Raw genomic sequence first — 10,341 nt, forward strand, 5'->3', positions numbered from 1 at the left:
AAAATAAATGGAGAATGTTATTTGTCCATATGAGTTGAAATCAATATAATTTCTCTTTGAGAAAATGAAGCATATCTTTTTGAGAAAAGCTAAGGGTTTTTTTTTTTTTGTGCTTTTTTTTTGGATGCCTGCACTAGAATGAATGTAGGGAAAAAACTATGTTAGGTTGTTCTTAATTCACATTTTCTTTTAAAGAAGATCATTGTAATAGATATTCTGAAGTTTTCAAATCTATTTGCTTAGAAGCATATTTTGATATACTAAATTTGATTTGATTAATCAAACAGGCCTTCATCTATCCTTCTTCGCCTCCACCCCCTATTAAAGTTTGTTCAAGGAAGGATAGATGAAAGCCTGTTTGATGAAAATGCAGATAGGTTCTTTAGATAGGCATAGAGTTCACCAAGTGCACGGTACTCAAAGATTTAGGGGAGAAAACTACTCCATTCATAGGAAACAAGAATTCATGAGTTTGTCCTAGAGTTCAGCAGTAAAATAGGACCTATCTAACCTCAATACCAGTCCTGAAAGTACTTTCAAAGGGAAGGGGAGAGTAGAATGTGCTGAAGTAGAAAGGAAAAGTGTAAATAAGGTATGAAGTAGGCCTTGAAGAAACTTGAGGAAGGTGAGGCATTACAAGTGAAGAAAACAGCCTGTCGGTGGGAAAGAAAGGATCACACGATGCATTGTTAAGTTTGAGGAAAAGTAAAGCCCATAGCCAGATTGCTTGTATTGTTGCTGCTCCTTTTCCGTTTCCTTTTCTATCTGCACCCCTCAGCATCTAATGATAACATTTTTAAAAAATTACGTACATTACCTAACTTCATGTAAAAAGCTCATGTACAGATGAGGAAACTGAGACTCAGACTGTCGAACTTGGACAAGTTCATGAAATACAGTAGAATCAGAAGTGTTTTTTAAATCTAGGTTTTTCTGACTCAGACCAGTTCTCAGCCACTCTTCATTTCAACAAAGGTTCTTGGTACATGTACAAAATCTAGCCCACAAACTGACTTGTTAGATTAGCAGAATGTTTAATTTTATAATTATTAGTGCTTTTTGCAACTGCTTATTCCCTCAAGGCAGCAGTTGGGTAGAGCTGAGTAGCAGCTGTCAGTCCTCCTAGGTCTGTGGAAGCCTCCTTCGCTCATTTGAGTTACCTGCCTGCCCAGTACTTTGTGAGCCTGACATAACCATGTTTTCTTCTAACTACATTAGAATTGAATCGATGTTATTAGGGATGACATTTGTGAGATTTGGGTTAGTCTGTATATTTAAAGAATCACTGAGGTAACATTTATGAAGAACTAAAATTAATTCAAATAAGCAACCCGTAAGACTTTTTATTTGTATAACATGCTTAGAATTTTTTCCAGTTTCAGTATTTTCACAAACTGTCTTGAATGATTATTGCAATATGCAGATATATGCTATTTTCCTTTTCCCTGAAAGGAAATATTTGCATGAGTGGTGTTATTAACTGGGCCATTAATAAAGATAATTAGTGTGTCATGTCATTTGTGACTTTCTAAATTGACAGTCAAGTTGGCTTTTACAGTTGTAAGTCTTAAAATGCTATAAATCAGCATTCATAATATCTGTTTATAAGTACAGCAGGAGCAATGCATTTTGAGCTATTAGAATAAAAATGAGGATTGTTATTTACCTCAGCATGTCTCTCCTCTTTGTCATAGAGCTGGTAACAGAGAACAAGCTGTGTTTGCATCAGAGCTCTAGAGCAATGTTCCTCAAACTATCTGATAAAGGACCAGTTTTTGCTTGTAATTTTTATTTCAATCCAGACCAATACATTTGTAAAAATGAAATACTAGAAAAATGAAGTGAAAAAAGACATACAAAATACAATCCAAATGTCCTGTTATTAGACTCAACTGACATAAAATTACTCCTATAATTGTAATAATCATATTGCTATAAAAATTTCTGAAGGATTTCCCTTAGTTTGTGGACTTTTCTTGTTGCAGACTTCTGAGTTATAATGCCACATTTCTGATGTAGTAAAACAGCAAGGCTGGGTGTGGTGGCACATTCCCGTAGTCCCAGCTATTCAGGAGGCTGAGGCAGGAGGATCACCTGAGTCCTGGAGTTTGAGGCTGCATTGAGCTATGATCATGCCTCTGAATAACCACTGCACTCCAGCCTGGGCAACATAGGGAGACCAGACCTCTTTTAAAATAAAAAAGAAAGAAAGAAAGAAAGAAAAAGCATACATCCATAAGGCCGATGAAAGTAGTGCTACTCTTAGGATGCTTTTAGAGGTTTTTCCTCCTTCTCCCTCCCCCCCAACGCCAAAAGTTTGTCCTGGGGAAGATTTTAGAGTTTAGTATGATTAATAATACACTACTTTCAAAAGGGAACTGTGTGAGACAGATGGTGTAGTTCAAAATCACTGTCACTGCTTCAACAAGCTATTTAATATCCGAATCTCTTCTGTTAAATGATCTTCTAGGATTGTCATGAGGGTGAAATGAAATAATGTAAACACAGGGCTTAACACTACATCTAGAATGTAATAAGAACTTTTGAAAATGTTGAGGCGGATTCTCAGTACTGACTACAAAAACTTTTTAAGATTTTCATATTTATAACTGTGTTCTGATTTATAATTTTTAAACTTTTTATTTGGGAACAGACTTTTAATAATGGGTTAGCTTCTCCCCCTTACCCCCTTCCCAATCACTGAAACTTCTCAGCAATTAGTTTGGAATCCAAGGGTCTTGTTTCGGGGTTGATATTCCTATTCACCATGGATATTCCACTGGGAGAGGCCAGGGCTTTTCCTCTAGCCTCTCTGCTTTATAGAATTTTTCTTAGTATTTAACTTTCTTTTCTTCATTATATTTATTCTCATTTTAAGCTTTGTTTTGTTCTTCCATGTTTTAAGGTTTTGTATTGTGTGTGATTATAATAACTGACTTATTCATGATAAGTATCTCTGAGGGGTTGAGTTACCCTCAGATCAAAGGTTTATTGTGTCTGAAGAACAAATTTGTTCTGTATGCTTTTTCTTCAACAGTCGGTTCTCTTTTAAGTAGGTTTAATGATGTTGCATTTTAAAGGACTTTTGCATTGTCTGGTACTCTTTTATTCTTTTATGGTAATGCAATAGATTTTACTGTTTGGAATTTCATTTCTAAATTCTAAGATTTTGAACTTTGCAATCTCAGTAAATTTATCCATATCTGGAAAGCAATCAGTAACTTGTCTTTCCTCAGATTTGAACTCCAGAGTCTTACCTCTTAAGGATCTTTGGTTGATAAAACTAAGTTTGGATCTTAGTATCTTCGTATCTTAAAGTATCTTAGTATCTTAAAACCTATGATGGAATTATAGATACTTCAGTCCTCCTAGAATACTAATATTTGATTTCTAACTTTATTGAAATGAAATGGAAATAGGTGTTAATTGGCCTGGAAATTCTTATGGGTTTTAAGCGTCAGGGTCTTGGGGTTAACTACTAGATAATTATATCAAACTATCTATTGCAATTTTGCAAACCCTGCTGTATTTATCTGCGGTCAGTTTTCTTTCTTTCTTTCTTTCTTTCTTTTTTTTTTATTTTTGAGACAGGGTCTCACTCTGTTGCCCAGGCTGGAGTGCGGTGGTGTGATCATAGCTCACTGCAGCCTTGAACTCCTAGGCGCAAGCAATCCTCCTGACTCAGCACCCCCCCAAGTAGGTGGGACTACCTGTACTTGCTACTATGCCCAGCTAATTTTTTAAAAATTTTGTAGAGACAAGGTCTCACTATGTTGCCCAAGCTGGTCTTGAACTCCTGGGCTCAAGTGATCCTCCTTCCTCAACCTCCCAAAGTGCTGGGATTACAGACACGAGTCACTATGCCTGACCTAGGGTCAATTTTCTGTACCCCAAAATTGTACCCCAGCTCCTACACCTTGTTGTTTGTGCCTTTCATTAGTTCTTTATGCATTCAACAGAGGCAAATTGGGGGAAAAAGACAGACACTAAAAGCAAAAAACAAACCAATGAAATATGTTTTATAGAACAGTAATTTAGTATAGTGCTAAGAATATGGTTCTGAGGGCTGGGCGTGGTGGCTCAAGCCTGTAATCCTAGCATTTGGGGAGGTGGGAGGATCACTTGATGCCAGGAGTTTGAGACTAGTCTGAGCAACATAGCAAGACCCCATCTCTACATAAAATAAAAAATAATTCACTGTGTGCAGTGGCACACACCTGTAGTCCTACTTACGTGGGAGCCTGAGGCAGAAGGATTGCTTGAGCCCAGGAGTTTGAGGTTGCTGTGAGCTAGGCTGATGCCACGGCACTCGAGCTTGGGCAGCAGAGCAAGACTCTATCTCCAAAAAAAAAAGAAAGAAAGAAAGAAAAAAGAGTATAGATTCTGGAGCTGTAGTTAGATTACTTAGGTTCGGATTGTGGCTCTGCCATTCACTGGCTGTGCAAAGCTGAGCAAATTACTTGATCTTTCTATGCGTCTGTTTCCTTATCTGTGAAGTGAGGATAATAAAAGTACCTACCTCAGAGAATTGCTGTAAAGGTTAAATGATCTAATATATGTAAAGTGATTTTAATAGCATACTAAATAAATGTTGGTTATTCTAATAAGGAGATGAGTATTGGCAGCACCTCTCTTGTATAGAACTTGGCCATCCAGAAACCACATTAATCTAAAGGACCAGAAAAGTCTCTGATTATCAGCCAAATTGCCTGAAAAGCAATCATTTTACTTGCTCTATACTGTCTTTGATTCTCACTTGGCTCCTGTGTATCTTTTTGTGTAATTCCAGTAGGCTAGTGCCAGTTACCAATTTATTGTCTCTTAGCTTTAACTTGACTCTTCATTGGCTACTCTGCAAAAACACATCTGGGCCCTTTAAAAATTTTTCCTCTGCTCACTGGCACAGTGTTAAGCTTTGTCAATAGAGGGTATTGGAGAGAAATCGTAAGAGGAAGGGGTTTTCCTTCTAGGTTCTGGCATGCTTGCTCAGCAGGCTCTGAGGCGGCTTCTCAGGGATGGATTCCTGTAGGACAGGCAGCTTCCCCAGGGTCCAGTTCCTGCAGTGCACCCATTTTCCTTAGTGCAGGCTCTGCAGTGTGTGTGGCTTCTCCAGTCTCCAGCCAGGCTTACCGCATGCTCAGCTCCTCACCGACAGTTGCTTCTCAAGCCCCGGTCCCCTGCTGCACACATGGCTGCTTCAGCAGTAGGTAATTTCCACTGGCACTGCCGTTGGGCAGTTTTATCAGTTTTATCATCTTTCCAGTGAGCCACATTCCTGTAAACATCTTTCCCTGACACCCTGGAGTACAGATTTCCAGCAACTTCCACGAGCATGGCACCGTAGAAACTTCTTTACCGTTCATTAAGCCCCAGCCCTCTTCGGCAGGGTTTGGATCTTAACCTTTGTGGAGCCTCTTCTTTGAGTATTCTTATTTTGGTCCTAGGGTAGTAGCTGCTCCTTATATCTGCTATTATATTCTTTACAGTTCTCTCTTACTAGCCAATTCCTCATTACTGTAGTCCCTTGTTATAGTTACTCTTTCCCTGTTGAAATTACTTTATGGTTTCTCTTTCCTGATTGGACCTTGACTGATACAGCTATATAATGGGTAATAAAATCAAATACCTACAAGGCTGAACAGTGAGAAAAGGCTACAGTATGATAAAACAGTTCGTGTCATGGTGTATGGCAGCTGACCTTCAATGTCAGTGCTTAGGAGTCTTTAGGGAATAGTGTGAGAACTGTGGGCAACTGAAGAGCACGTGCCATTTGACAACATCAGCCATGGTGTTGCCAGATATTTCTATTTTTCCAGAGCTGGAAATCTGGATGTTTATATGAAATGTCCTGAATTTTACACTTTGGCTACTAATTCAAATATTATGACATCACTTTGTGGGCCAAACAACCCATGTTTTATTTCTGAGTTGACAGTCCAGAACCTCTGAATTGGACTGTTTGATTTCTAAGCCCTCTACATACCAGAAACAGCTAACTAGAAGGGGTGGGGGAGCAAGTAGAAGAAGTAAGTCATAGCATGATGGTGGGCAAAGGGAGGGGGGACAGAAAAACATTTTGAATTATTATACAACCTCAAAGTACTGTTGTTTAGAACCACTTCATAGAGAGGAAAACATCTATGTTCACATAAGGACATTGTGCTATCTTATTCAACCACAGTATAATTATTAACAATAATAAGCCACAGTGTCAACTTACAAAATAATAGCTACAGTGTCAACTTATGTGTCAGGTTCTATGTTGATTTTAACAGAAACCTTCAAAGGGAAGAATTGCTGTCCTGTTTGTAGATGAGGAAAATGAGCCTCAGAGTTTACTAAGCACAAAGACAATATGTATATAGCCTCTAATTAAATTAACAGAAAGTTTTTCAAGGGTCTGGCTATTAATATGTAATAGAGGCAGTTTGTTGAAAATTTAGAAAATATGATAATGTATAAAAGGAAAATTTCCTATTATCCTTCTGTTCCAGTTAGAATCACTAGCAACATTTCTGTTTCCATTCTTTCTTTTCTATTTGTTTGCATTTTTAACATCGTTGATTATGTGGTATATGTATAATTACATTCTCCCTTTTTTAAATCCAGTACTATATCATAAATATTTTCCTTTACTGTTAAAAACTTTTTCTAGCCATTTTTTTTTTTTTTTGTGAGACAAAGTCTCACTCTGTTGCCCAGGCTAGAATGCCGTGACGTTAGCCTAGCTCACAGCAACCTCAGACTCCTGGGCTCAAGCGATCCTCCTGCCTCAGCCTCCCGAGTAGCTGGGACTACAGGCATGCGCCACTTTTTTCTGTATATATTTTTAGTTGTCCAATTAATTTCTTTCTATTTTTAGTAGAGACGGGGTCTCGCTCTTGCTCAGGCTGGTCTCGAACTCTTGAGCTCAAATGATCCGCCCGCCTCGGCCTCCCAGAGTGCTAGGATTACAGGCGTGAACCACCGCGCCCAGACTTTCTAGGTATTTTTAATGTCTCTATTACATTCAGTTATTTTAGGTACTGGAATTATTATTACACATTGATTTGTTTTCATGTTTTTGCCATGATAGTGTTGAATGAATATTTTTCTGTCTGAAGCTGTGGCCATTTTTCAGATTATTTCCTCAGGAGTAGAATGATAGGATCAAAGGGAATAAATGTTCTTAGGGAAGTTCTCAATTTATATTACTCATTTTTTAAATTGCATTTTTCTAACAAATGCAGATGACGCTGTGCTCTCAAGAACATTGAATATTATTGTTGTTCATTTTAAAAATTGTACTAATTTAATATAGGAAAATGTATCTTTATTATTTTAGTTCAGTTCAGTTGGACTCCTTATGTAGTAATGGTATAATATTTATTGCCTGTGTTTTCTAGGTTCTTTCCCATTGGGTTTTTCTTTTATTTTTGTAGAACAATCTTATGCAATTTTAATTTATATTTTGTTCTTTTATGTTGAGAAAGAACTTAAAAGAAAAACAAATTAGTCTTATTTTCCAAGATTGGAGGAAATGGATTACTAATATTACCTCCTAGATGTTAAGTAACCTTTATGTCAAATGAATTAGGAAAAGGGAGGCCTATTGCCACTGGCAAAATGGCAGGTAGCATAGCATTGTCCACTGGAACTTTTATCCAAGCATCTGGGTCTTTTTTGGTTACTCTTTCAGTTTAGGTGCTTGGAAGCTCGCTGGTTTTTTTTTTGTTGTTGTTTTTTTTTTTGCATGCTATTGATCATGTTGAAAATAAATAATAACAACACTTATTCTGTGCTAAGTATGCTAATATCCTACTCCTACATAATAATAATAGTAGCAGTAGTTGCCCCTTCTTACACAGGAGGACACTGTGACACAGGAAGGTTAAAGAACTTGCCCAGGTTCACATAGCTGTTACTGAGAGCCTGGAAGCTTTGAGGCATCTGCTTTCAGCTATAAGGACTTGAAAAACAAAATTCAGATCTCAGTTTTCTTCATTACCTGTTACTAACACTCAGCACATAATGTAGTGGCTAAATTGATATTAGGAACTATCTCCTTCTTGGAGTAGGTTTGTTTGTAAGAATATGGAGAAAACCTTTGTTGCCTCAATGAGAGTACTCCATACCCTAAGATATTTTATCTCTTCAGTGCCTAGAACTTTGAAGGGATCAGTCTTAAAATAAGAGGTACACCTTTGATTTTTTTTTTTTTTAGGAAATGGTAGTTCATGCTTTGAGTACGAAAATGGGCATGGTACAAGGAGGATTGAGATAAACTATTTTCAATATCAAAGGCTTTTTAAATTATTGGCTTATATGTAGTTGAACCAATTTGTTCACTGTTTCTTTGAGCAGGAAAAGAAAGACCATTTAACTACCTTGGTGTCTGCCAAGAAAATTAAACTGACTTCAAAGCTTCTGCTGGTAGTTAATGGCAAGGGTACAAACTATAGTTTTAATTAGTATATCTGGTTAGTCCTTTGGCCCAGTCCGGCTACAACTGTAAAATTCTAAAATGAGATAACAAAACCAATAGCATGGCGCAGTTCATCCCTCTCTTAAGCAAATATTTCATTTCACTGACAGAAACTATTGCTTTGTGAACTCTCCTTTCATCTTGGACTAAACTCGGAATTTGTAGTTCTTCTTTTAAATATATCCTTTTAGTGATTTACCATAAGTCAAGGAAAGAACCTGTCAGCATTTCGTTAACTTTGATGTAAATACAATTTGAGATTGAGTTCCAAGCTGTGAAGTTGTATGAAAGAATACAGCCATACAGATAACATGGAACCACATCTCTAGTGCTTGAAATGAATCAGATTTAATATAAAATGATCTCAGGTAGTTAAGAAATTTTTTTTCAAATAAAAATTGAAAGTTCTACCTGTGAAATGATAAGAAGAAAAGAAAAAAAAAAAGATTAAAAAAAAAAAAAAAGGGCCAGGTGCAGTGGCTAACACCTGCAATCCTAGCACTCTGGGAGGCTGAGGCGGGTGGATCATTTGAGCTCAGGAGTTCGAGACCAGCCTGAGCAAGAGCGAGACCCCGTCTCTACTAAAAATAGAAAGAAATTAATCGGACAACTAAAAATATATAGAAAAAATTAGCCAGGCATGGTGGCGCATGCCTGTAGTCCCAGCTACCCAGGAGGCTGAGGCAGAAGGATCGCTTGAGCCCAGGAGTTTGAGGTTGCTGTGAGCTAGGCTGATGCCACAGCACTCTAGCCCGGGCAACAGAGTGAGACACTGTCTCAAAAAAAAAAAAGGATTGAAACTGCAACCCATCGCAGTGATGCTTATTTTTTTTTGACTACTGGTCCTTCGTTTCATCAAAAGTGTTGTCTATCACTTTGCTGAAGATTGAAACAGTGACAGAACAAGATTTTGAGTTCCTTGGAAAAAAAAAAATCATCGAAGATATTAATATTTGCATTAATGAGACAAATGAGAGCATTGCCTCACATTTACTATGATGGACTCCTATCATGGTCCTTTATTAAAAGTATTTGTATACGCCTTGAGCCAAATCATAAATTCTAAATCAAATCACTAAAAATTCTTGATATAGTTATATGGAAATACATGAGAAGTATTATGTCTGTTTCCTGGTGTAAGTATTTGAAAGAGGTTCCACTGCATTCATGTATTTGTTTATATCAGAGTCCAGTGGCAGGTACCAAGTCCCCAGTGCCTTGCATGGTGCTGGGCGTTTAATTAATCTTTCAACAAATATTAGGGAAAAACTACTATGTGCCAGATACTGTCTTACAAACTGAGAATTCAGCAATAAATTAAAAACAAAAATCTCTGTCCTGACAGACCTTACCATTTCGTGGGGAAGGGGTTACAGGGACAAACAATAAACAGTGTTTGTTCAGTGGATATGTAACTTATTTGGTGAATAATTGTGCTTTACTTAATTTCAAAATGAATTGAAAACATAGTAATTTTACCTCACACTGCCTTTCTTTCAAGGAAAATGACTAAGCTAGATGATTTATTCAGCTTTACTTTAATGATCTCTTCCCACAAACTCAAATTCTTTGTTTCTGAATTTTTTATGGTATTGTAATCTCATGCTTGTACTTAGATCAGGGTTTTCCAGGGTTTTGGATTTCATAGGCCAGTAATATTTTTAAAATTTGGGAGAATTGATACAGGATTACCTCCTTTTGATTTTGCCAAGTAAGGACACTAAAAATAAAAACTATTATCACCATCATTTCTTAAAAGAAAGGATATTTTAATGCCAAATATCAGGTAGGACATAATCTCAGAATAAAGAATAGTCCTTGGCCAGGCGCGGTGGCTCACGCCCTATTGATCATGTTGAAAATAAATAATAACAACA

At 37.1% G+C, this 10,341-nt stretch overlaps 1 protein-coding gene across 1 annotated transcript in view; it reads left to right on the forward strand.

Annotated features, from left to right (window-relative positions):
* Positions 1-10,341, forward strand: part of SLC39A9 (solute carrier family 39, member 9) — a 77,666-nt gene that overhangs the window by 1,337 nt on the left and 65,988 nt on the right. The window lies entirely within an intron of this gene.

The sequence above is a fragment of the Propithecus coquereli genome, unplaced genomic scaffold (genome assembly GCF_000956105.1).
Source record: "Propithecus coquereli isolate 6110/MARCELLA unplaced genomic scaffold, Pcoq_1.0 Scaffold5, whole genome shotgun sequence".
NCBI lineage: Eukaryota > Metazoa > Chordata > Mammalia > Primates > Indriidae > Propithecus > Propithecus coquereli.